This window comes from Sorex fumeus, unplaced genomic scaffold (genome assembly GCF_029834395.1).
Source record: "Sorex fumeus unplaced genomic scaffold, SorFum_2.1 ptg000010l, whole genome shotgun sequence".
NCBI classification, from domain to species: Eukaryota; Metazoa; Chordata; class Mammalia; order Eulipotyphla; family Soricidae; genus Sorex; species Sorex fumeus.
Window position 1 is genome coordinate 13114693 of NW_026606067.1, and position 11902 is coordinate 13126594.

General features: G+C 33.3%; 1 pseudogene; it reads right to left on the reverse strand.

Annotated features, from left to right (window-relative positions):
• The window catches only part of LOC130019930 (ubiquitin-conjugating enzyme E2 variant 2-like), a 37942-nt pseudogene extending 26379 nt beyond the window's left edge, over positions 1 to 11563 (reverse strand).
• Between the last annotated feature and the right edge of the window lie 339 nt (positions 11564 to 11902).

The following is an 11902-nucleotide window of genomic DNA, read 5'->3' on the forward strand; positions in this document are numbered from 1 at the left end:
GATTTTGCCATTTCTCTCCAAAGATAAGTTTTAGATGTAATTCATTTCCATTTATCATAAGAATTTCCTGGGCTTTTGTTACATTAGAAAAATATTTTACAATACCCATGTCTATCAAAAGCACAAACATGAACTCTAGGTATAGATTAGATTAAAAAAAGTGTGATGTCATATTTTTCTCATAGAAAGGCAATGTATTCCAGCATGGAACTTTGGCTGTGCTCTTAAGTTTCATTATGACTCAAACTGTGGGAAAAGTAATGTTTGAGATTCTAGATAGTAGGAAGCAGGGTTATGCTCACGGTTGCCAGTGCTCTCTGATCTACTCCCCCCCCCGGCTTCCCCACTTATATCATGGGCTCCCACATTTATATCATGACTAGATTTGGGATTAGTAGAGGAGCCATGTTTATAAAAACACTTTCATTTTTCATGGAAGAGCTAAAAAGCCAAATGTCCACTAAGTTCTTCCTGGCATGTGGGTAACCCCTAAAGTTTCACCCCAGCAGAAAATACAGCTCCTTGTGTCTGAAGAGACCCACTCTGAAGAGAATTTGTTACTACCTCTCCATTAAAAAAATATTACTGAATTATTTTCAGGATATTGACAATTATTTGCAGGATACTGAATTAAAGAGTTGCAGTTAAATTCATAACAAAGTCTATGTTTGTGACTATCCATATAATTGTTCTACATAGATAAAATTATAGGATGGTATTTATACATTGCCACACACACAAAAAAAACATTTTCTTCACTCTATCACTGTCATCCCGTTGTTCGTTTGAACGGAATCAGTAACGTCTTTATTCATCCCAGCCCTGAGATTTTAGCAGCCTCTCCTTACTCATCTTTTCCAACAATTGGAGGCTCTTTCAGGATCAGGTGAGTAAGACCCTCTTATAGTTACTGGTTTTGGCATATTGAATATGACACGGGGAGCTTGCCAGGCTCTGTCTGTGTGGGCGGATACTTTCGGTAACTTGCCGAACTCTCCAAGAGGCGTATATTCATACATTTCCCTCTATTATTTGTTGCCTACTGTCTGAGCTCCATCAAACATGGTGTGGTAATTATGGAAAATGGGTAGGAAGTTTCTTATGATGTGTCCCGAAAGCAGCCTGGAGTGTGGTGACAGTTGGGCTGTGGAGGTTGGCTGCAGGGACTGCGTCCCTTGGGGAGGGGTGGGCTCTTGCCCACCCTTCTCTTGGGTGCCCCAAGAGAAAATAGTCTGGCGTGGAATCTGGTGGCATGGTTATTTGGCTCTCATTTTATACTCCCACCTGGAAGTATAACATTTCTTAATGAATCTTAAATATTTATGCAGTCTCACTGTGTATCAAATGGTTAAATTGTTGTATCTCTGAAATTTGTTTGGAGAGTAAAAATAGATAATGCCATGGCTATTTTTCCCATAGACAAATATATTCTTTAAAATATACTTACAGGTAAAGTAATAGCACAGCATTGCCTTGAATGCAACCAACCTGGGTTTAATCCCTGCTACCACATATGGTCCCCAAGCATCACCAGCAGTGATCCCTGAATTCAGAGCCAGGAGTAAGCACCAAGAACTGCTCACTGTAGCCCAAAAACCAAACAAGAACAAAATAAAAAAATGTATTTAAAATTAAAAACATAACAAGATATATTCTTCAAAAGAGAGCACATTGATTTTTTAATGTTAATCAAAAACTCTCTCTTATTTAACTTTATTTTCTATTTTCAACTAAACATCTTTTTTAAGAACTGTGCTTTTTTTTAAAGTAGTACTCATGACAAAAGAAATAAACATGCCTCTAATTTTCGTGATTTAAGGACTTTTATCATGAAAAACAAAATGATCTCTTTTGCTTGTAGATTCCTACAGAACAAGGGAACACAAATACAGAGAGTTCTCACATTCCCAATAGCTAACAATTTCTTCTCACTTCCACTTAATTTTGTTTTTTAAGCTCGATACTTTAAAAAATAAATAAGCAAAGAGAAAGTGGACAATGAACATTTGTTTTAAAAATGACACACATCAGATGAAAGAAAACATCTTGTATGCCTATGTTATTGTGTTTAAAACCTGACTTGTATATAACCGTGCTTATGTTGTCAGAAAAATATTGGCCAACAACTTCTAAAACCTTTCCTTAATTGTTTTCTTGCATTGGTGTGCAAACTGCTGGAAATAATTGAAAACAAATTGTTTATTTCTGAGCAAAACAATCTGCATGCACTTAAGTACAGCAATTTTAAACCGTTTCCATGAGAAATGAATAAATGTACGTGGATACCTTAGATAATGAATTTGTTCAATTCATCTCATATAGTAAAAAGAATTTATAAATACAGCTTTCACTTATATTTATCAGAGGATAAAATATAGCATATAATCCCTAATGAAAACAGTGTACAGGATCATTGTCAACCTTTTAGGTCATAATAGCTGCAATTTAAAATGTTGCCCTTTCATTTTATAATTGGTAATTTGATAAATAATGAATGAGATATATATTGATGGTAATAACCCATTGCCTTTGTTTCTTTTAGTAAAATAATATACCTTGACATATTTTTTTAAAAAAACCTTGATCCTGTCATTAATTGTATAAAAACAGAAACAAATCAGAAACAAGCAAATCACCATGATCCAGCTTAATCAATTTTTACTAAATGAAAACAAAGTAGTGCATTAATAAAACTGACTTTTCTTTCCCCTACAGCAATCAGGATTCTAGGTTTTAGCAATTTCAGCAATATCAAATAATTTTTCAAAGCAAATAAAGGATTTATGTTCCCACAAATAATGTGTAATATTCTCTCTATGCATGCCACCATTTGATATTATAAAGGTTCTTTTTTAAAAAATTCACCTAGCTCTTAATCCATAATATTTCAACAAGACCTACCACTAATATTTGATATGTACAAATCAAAGTAAATTATTTCTGAATTCTACATCATAAAATAAAATATTTCAAGCCAAAAATAATATTTAATCACATTCTAAAACAAAATATTTTTCTACTTTGCAGAGTACACTTCTAATAAACCATATTATATGCCTGCCATCCCTCTCCTGACCAGATTCACTTTATAGATACCGAATGTCAATAGGTAGCATGAACCACTTGAGATATATGTTTTGATCCCTTATAAAAAATATACAAGCATGAAATAACTACCTCAACCAAGACTAAAACAGTTGCATCAAACCCAAAGATGATATTGCTCCCCTTCCTGTTGCTTCCTAACCAGAGGATCACTTGATTTGCTTCTTATCTCAACTCCAGTTCAAAGAGATATTTCAACCATTGGTGGTGGGAAAAGTACACTGGTGAAAGGACAGATGTTGGAACAGCCTATGACTGAAATCCAATCATGAACAACTTTATAAATGTGTATATCACTGTGATTCAATTAAAAAATTAAGAAAAAGAGGTTCTTCAGATATAGAATGACTACATTCATTTTGGGATATATAAAAAAAGTATAAGACTAATATCCAAGACCAGGGAAAACAAGGACTAATGGGTTAGAAGCTTGCCATGAGTGTGTGGAGCATGGAGGGCCATTAAGATAGAGAATGGATGAGAAGGGCGGCAGAGTTTATTAAGAAAAAGAAGAGAAATAATTATGTTGCTCAGGCAATGGTTGGGATTGAATTAGTCCGGGAAGTAGATAGCAGTCCCATCAAAAGTGCCATCAGTGTGTTGTTTCTTTTGATTTTTGTTTTTTTGATTGTGCATCACACTTGAATCTCTTCAGGGTTTAACTCCTGCTTCTGTGCTCAGGGATCCTTGCTGGTAGTGCTCCCAGGACCCTGTGTGGTGCTGGAGATTGAACCCAGGTCTGATGCTTGCAACGCAAGTGCCCTATCCTCTGTTCTATCTTTCTGCCCACATGGGTTTTTAATTCATTTTTTCTTTGGTTTTCACATTGAACTTGCCTATAATTTTCTCATATTGTATTGCCTCCAGGGCAGAAAACATCCTGTTGCCATAAAGTACTTGTCTCAGTATAAAAGACCAGAGGCATGCAACACCTAATCTCCATCTCCTAACCCTCAGGAAGCTCTTGCCTATGAGGAACCTGTGTTTTCAGGGTGGGCCTTGAAATCCCATGATAGGGTTCTTTGGGTATTGGGCAGTTTGCCTATCTGGGCCACCATTTTGGGAGGTCCCTGAGAATTATCTTTAATTGCATAACCTCACACAAGAGGTTAAGTTATTAAATCATGATCCTTTCTTTGGAATATTTTTCCTAAATCATAAGAAAAGTTCAATTCAAGGTGGAAAAATAATCTAGAAATTTTAAGAATAAAGACCAGACTATTCATTGAGAGAATTTGGATAGTTATTTTCTTAGCTATGTTCAATCTGCTAATTCTCATAGCAGAAAGTATACTGATGGGAAGGAAAACATGATTGATGTATAGAAGTAATGAGTCAGCAAAAATCCTGCGCAATGTTTTATTCTAAAAATTAGAGTCTTTCAAAGTACAAACAAAGCTGAAGAGCAGAAGTCAAAAAAGCACGAAATAATTGCACATTAGCATCAGAATTTTAAAAAATTGATATTTAAACTGTATATGCAAATGACATATTTTCATATGCCAATGGATATTCAGATTTGCAATTATCCCTTTTCATGTATAAGTATCTTTTAAAGTATGCAAATAGGTTGTTTGCATGCATAAATAGGGACACTCCTTCCAAATGCTGGACTTCTCAGAAGAGAGCTAATGGTTGCAGAAATAGATTACCTTCTAAAACCTGCAAACAGCAAATTTTCAATTTTCTCAGTATATATTTATGGGAAATACCTTTTCAGTTTTAAAAATTAAGGCTATGGTTTTTAGTGTACATTGCAATTTTTTTCTGTGCTAAATAGAAATAAGATAAAATCAACAGTCTTAATATTTTATCTATGTGGTTCAGTGGTAAGAAATACAGAAACACTTCTGTGTACTCTCCCCACCATTCACCCCATATTTCTCTTCATCTTGCACAGCTGAAACGTTATCAAGCAGCAAGTCCTCAGTAACTACACCCTGAACCTTAGCAACAGCAGTTGTACTTCTCTTTGTAGGATTTGACTACTTCTAAGTAGCCAATATAAATGTAATTAGTGTTTCTTTATATTGTGACTGAAATATTTCACTTAGCATGTTCTCAGGATTTGTTCACATTGCTGTATATTGGTGATTCTAAATTTTAAATAACATATAATTTCAGTAAAATTATGCCAAAAAGTGTAGGAGGAATTTCTTGGTGCGAAAGTATCATCAGTTTCATTTATAAACCATTTTTTAGTTAATTTAGATGCAATTTAAATTATTTGCTTATTCACTTAAACTGATCTAGTAAGAAATGTCTTAAAGACCTAGAGTATTATATAACTAATAATGAGATGTCGTTTTCTTCTGAAATAGAAGTAAAGATAACAATAACTCATTTTTAGCTGTACTTCATTTGTTACTAGAGACCATACAAAATAAAAAGCAGTTTTTAAAATCTTATTAAAATTTGTATTAATAAATGAAGAGTGAGACAAACGGGTGGTGCAGAGGGAACTGATCTTGAATGCAACCGGCCTAAGTCTGATCTCTGGGACCCCGTATGGTCTTCCAAGTCCCACCAGAAGTCATTTCTGAGTGTAGAACAAGCCAATAATAAGGTCTATCTAATCAATATGGCCTCAAATCAAAAGAAAAATAAACAAATATGGCGAGGGTATTGAATAAATATATACAAAATTTATTATCCATGTATAGCACTGCACTGTCCTCCCGTTGTTCATTGAATTTGCTCAAGCAGGCACCAGTAATATCTCACAACAAATTGTGAGACTTGGTACTGTTTTCAGCATATCAAATAGGTCATGGGTAGCTTGCAAGACTTTACTGTACAGACAAGATACTCTTGGTAGCTTGCTGGACTCTCTGAGAGGGGCGGAGGAAGCAAACCCAGGTCGGCCTGGTGCAAGGCAAATGCCCTACTCGCTGTAAATAATAGTTAGAAAAATAATTATCACAGTCACGGTCCTCCCGTTATTCATCGATTTTGCTCGAGTGGGCCCAGTAACGTCTCCATCGTGAGATTTGTTGTTACTGTGTTTGGCATAGTGAATACATCACGGGTAGCTTGCCAGGCTTTGCCGTGAGGGCGAGATACTCTCAGTAGCTTGCCAGGCTCCCCGATAGGGGTGGAGGAATCGAATCTGGCTCGGCCAGGCTGGCTGTGCACAAGGCAAACGCCCTACCGCTGTGCTATCACTCCAGCCCAGAAAAATGAATATAAATACAGTAAATGTCTGATATGTCAAATGCCAAATGAAATAGATGACAAAACTCTACTCAAAGTATAAAATAAGTACTAAAAAGAAATTATGAAAACAAAAAATAACACAATGTGATATCTTTCTAAAGGGTTATAAAAATATAAAAATATCAATTATACTCATAATTTAAATGTAATTTCTAATAACACAAATATATATATAAATAGGATTTTGGGGAAAGTACACTTATTCTAAATTTAATGAGAAAAAAGAATAGAAAAAAGTTTTGACTAAAACCAAATATAGCTTCACCAGGTAATCAGTACTTATTATAGTGGCATGTAGTGAGATTAATGTAATGTGACATAGAAACAATGCGAGACAGATAAATCAGTGAAACAGAATTGAAAGAGTAGAAAAAGATTCATGCTTGTATGAGCAACTGATTTATGAGAAAGGTAGCCCAGTGCAACAGTAAAAAAGTACATTTTTATAATAAATGTCACTGCACCACGTGGTTATAGATTTTTTAAATATATTAACTATACTCTAAATACATCAACATAAAATATATTGTATCTCTAAATGAATATTATGTTTTATGTAGAGATAAAATATTTATAATTTTTAATATATATTGAATATGAATCATCTAACAGAATTTTTTTTATTTTACTGATTTGGCCATTTGTTTGAGTAGTAATTTTGAACTTTAAATTTACAAATGTTTTATGTTTTTGCTTTAAAGTCCATCCCCAAACATTAAAATTTATATTTAGACATTTTTCCAATAATTGCTTAAGCATAATTTATATGTATTAATGTTTCATTGTTAAAAATAATCACTTTCAGAACTGCATTCCTAAATTCTTAGATTCATTTATTAGTTTCTATGTTTCTAACTATACCTTATCAAAGAAGTGGTTTTAGTGGTTTATTACAATTTTTTTGTCTTTTTCTTTTCTTATTTCACTCTCTCTGTCTTCAGTAATAAGAAACTTAGCTGGCACTCATCTCTGTTTTAGTGCTGTTTGGGGATATGCATTTAATATTTTCTTTTTAAATGTGAGGTTAACTGTTATTTTAGTAAAAGTCCCTTACCGTATTTAGTAAATTTTTATTTACTCTCAATTTTCATGGATTGTTGTCTTAAACATTTTAATAGATTGTACATAACTTAATTGTTGTAATAAATTATATTCAGTTGCTTAACAATTTAAATTACTGATATTTATATAATTTGAATACTGCTTAGGAATTAGTTTGTGAATTGCCAAAACATTTTTGCCAACATTTTATTAAGTGTTTTGCTGTCTAAATTCTGAAAGAATAATATTCTATAATATATTGACATATAGAATGTTAAATATATTTGTATTAGAATTATAAACATTAAATTAAAAAGGATATTTTTCTTCCTATTTTATTTTCAGAAATTTTATATAAATTCACACATAATTTTTTAGTTTTTATCATTTGTATTCATCTGTAATTTGTGTTCCTCAATGATGCTGTTCATTTTATCTATTTCTTTTAATTTATTTGGTAAACTATTAGTATAATTTTTTGAGGTCACATGCAAATGCTTTATAATGTTTCTTTGAGAGAATAGGTTGTGACTTAGTTGTGTGCTGCAAATGGATTTAAGATTCTCATCCCCTACAAAGTAGTTGCTTTATACAGTTGGTTTCCCCAAGTCATGCTTGATTTTCAATCAATGAGAGCTTTAACAACCCTATGCCTATTTTATGATTCCTAGAGTCAGTCATGCTTTCTCCTCTTCAGCTTACTTTCCCTCTTTAATTTTTCTGCCTCAAAAACAGACTGCGCCTTAATTCAAATAGCAATAGTTAAAAAATACTAAGTAAAAATTTTAAAATATTTCTTTTCGGATCTGAAATTATTGGAAAAATGGAGGATTCTATGATTTTACATGTATATTGTCCATGTTCTATGTGTACCTAAGAAACCAAATTTGTGTTTTCTATAATTAAGGTGAATCTTAGCAAGACTTGATTAGATCATGGTTTGTGTGATATAATGTGAGAAAATACTAACTCTAAAAATGGCATTCATTGTGGGGCCAGAAAAAAAATAAACAGTACAGCAGATAAGCACTTGCCTTATACACGGCCCATTTAGGTTCAATCCCTGGCACCGCGTAAGCTTTCCTGAACACCAAGTTACCCCTGAGCATTGAGCCAGACATAAGCCCTGAGCAATGCTGGCCAGGACTCAAACACCAAAGAAGAAAAAATGAATGTCTCTTCTTGGGACCAAGATTTTAGTTCAGTAATTCTGTGGTAAACAGAATGAACCCCTCCCCTCCAAAAAATCAGTATCCCTCTTTCTTCCATAGGATACTTCTAGGAAATCTTTATCTTATGCAACTCTATGTATTTTTTTCTGTTATGCATTCTTTAACAATGAAAATATTTACTAAATAGGAATTCACTGTATTATTGATGCTTATTTATTCATAGCACTAACAAATCAAAGTTAAGAGAATTGTGAATCAAAACACTGCAATTCTACTAGATGCTCTAAATTTTATTTAGTAATCAAAGATACCCCATGTGATATTTGTAACATGCTATAATAAAGTAGTTTTTTTGAGTTAATTTTAATATTTTAGTAGAGTAAAAATTACACATACGTAATTTGTGTATAGCACATTCTTATTCATATCACTCATCCCAGATTTTATAAAAACACCATGGCACATTTAAACATCTGAGTGCATATTGGCTACTTTCCATTTATTTATAATATCTTGCTATGATATGCATTTATACATGTGCATTTCTTTAAGATATTGCTAACTATTAGGATATACCCAGATCTGCTCAGGAATCAATCCTTTTACTCCTAGTGGAGTCCAGGGAACCATATATAGTTCCTGGAATCAAACCCAGGTTAGCTGCATGCAAGGCAATCACTTAACCTGCTATACTACATATACTTCCATCCACTAAAAGAAAAGATACTTTAAATGAAAATGTCCTCAAGATGGATTCATTTAGCATAAGATTATGAGTTTTTATCTCTATTGTGGAGTATTTTGCATTGAGCAGCCATAGTGCATTTGTAATTATATTTCATCTCCCAGGATATATATATATATATATATATATATAGTGTCTTTCATATTTTATACCTTTTATCATTTATGACATACATGATAACTTCAAGTATTATCTAGTAATAAATACTTGCTATTTCCTGAAGATTACACTTCTATAATGTCTAAAAGTACACAGACATTGCCATTTTGCTATCATTTTAGTGAATTTTGATAGATGTATGCATGCAAAATTGTATGTGTAAGAAAAACACATGTGTACAGGTTTTTTTGTATGTGTGTGTATGTTTAAACAGAAGGAGTATTTTATTCTAAGGTTTAATGTTTACTTCTTATTATTTTTCTAAGAACTTATCCAAGCATAGTATGTGTAAATTTTTTGATGGAAAGTGATAGCTTTGCTCTTAGTCCCTTTTTAGGAAATTCATATCAATAAGACTTGATGCAATTTAAAAATGTAACATATCTGAATCATGCTCCCTCAGATTTATGCCCAATTCAAATCATAGTATAATAAATATTTGCATATTTCAAAGACAAATTTCAACATATACTGCAGTGTGTTTTAACATAAGTCCTGTTACACTGTTAAATTTGATTATTAATTTATGTACATCAATATTAGTAAAATAATATCCTAAAATGTTCAAATTTTCATTTATACAAATAGAAAATTCAGCAATGAATATTGGTGATTTTTTTATATGCACTAATGCAGCGAATTACACAAAACTCTGAAAGCAGAATATGGAGCATGTTGTCTAGTTCTTTTATTTAAGTAATGCATAATTGGTGTTTATGACATACAAATACAGACTATGGTTTATGTTCTATAATTCAAAACATACTGACAAAGTTATACACCTAGCCAAACCATGTAAAATATGAAGCATTCATAAGGCTGGAGGGAGAGTGGTTAGGGCACTTGGCTTTTATGTGGCTGACTTGGAATTGACTCCTTGCACCCTATTTGGTAACCTCTGCCAGGAGTGATTCCTGAGCACAGAGCCAGTAGTAAGCTCTGAGAACTCCAGATATGTCCCCCCTAAATTACGCCCCCCTTGAGACACACACATTCACACACACATTCACACACACATTCACACACACACACACACACACACACACACACACTTTTCTTCAAGCAATATTTTGCCAAAAACTATTTTAAACTTTAATGAGCTTATTTTCTTGTACATTCTGCTTCCTTTAAGACTGTATTAGTTTAAGATTTATCTTAGTTCTTAAAGTGGAGTAATCATTTAAAATGGCCTATTTTTGCTTCATATCTTCTAGCAAAGGATCGTAAGTTTTAAATTAGCAATATATCACTTCGTCATTTCACGATTCGCACTGTTCACAGCACCCAAAGGTCTGTTCACTATTTTCAAACCATAATTTCGAAAGGAAGGATCATTACTGATAATTAATGTATAAACAACAGAAGAGCTCTAGTGCAATGATATCTTAAAATAATATAAAATTAAGTAATATGGAGAATTGCCTTGGATCCTATCCCAAAAGGCATTAATCTGGAAGTATTAAAAATATCATAATAAATGACAGTTTCATTTCTAATGTTATTTTTCAATTTGAGATTAGATATTTTTTTTAATCCAAAGTGTTTTAGAATTACAATACCACTAAATTAAACTCAAGAGAAAAACTCCAACACACACAAAACATATAATTTCTCTTTCTGTAAAGATGAAATTGACTTATAATTTATCATCCCTTCTCATTAAATACAGCTATACAATCCAGGAAATCAGGAGACCAAGGAATACCTAAAAAGTAGAAATAGAAAAGCAAACTGGTTTGGGCTTCGGAACTGGAAGGTTGGAACTCTGAATGAAGAACAATCGATTCCACAGCGCAGAAGACAATTCTGGACTGATACTTTGTTATCTCCAATCTAAAACCAGAAAGTTACGCAGAGAGACTTATTTCTCTCTAAATCAAATGGAAGACATATTGATAATATAAGGCAGTGGGAACGATCAGAAAACAGAAACTAAAAGGGAAGGGGAAAAGTTTTCTTGTAGGTCTGAAACACTACAGCCCATCTGCTCACTTCACCTCTCCCAAACCAATAGAAAATTGGTTGGTACCGAAGAATCTAGTGCCGCTTGTCGGGATCGTGGTCCTGACCAACGAAATCCTGCTTTAGGAAGAGGGGATGTTTTTGCCATCAGGAATGCGGTCATCTTGTGTCTTAGATTTCCAGCCAGCGTCAGCCAATGGGCCACTCACATCTTTCACTCCATCAGGAAGCCTTGCTGTAATAGGGAGACTAAAAGCCCTCTTTCATCTTACCACATCCACATCTTAGTCTGAGAAGCACCACTGATCCCCTCAGAAAGAACAGAGAATTGATAACCAAGTTGCATGAGAGAAACCCAAGTGGAATTCAAAGACTGCATAGCTTCATAAAAGTGCTTGTATTTGGAACTACCACACACGTGTGCACATATACATACACACAAGGCTGGGGTCAGAGTGCTAAGTCAACAGCATTACTGCCTTAATGCAGAAAATATGTAGAT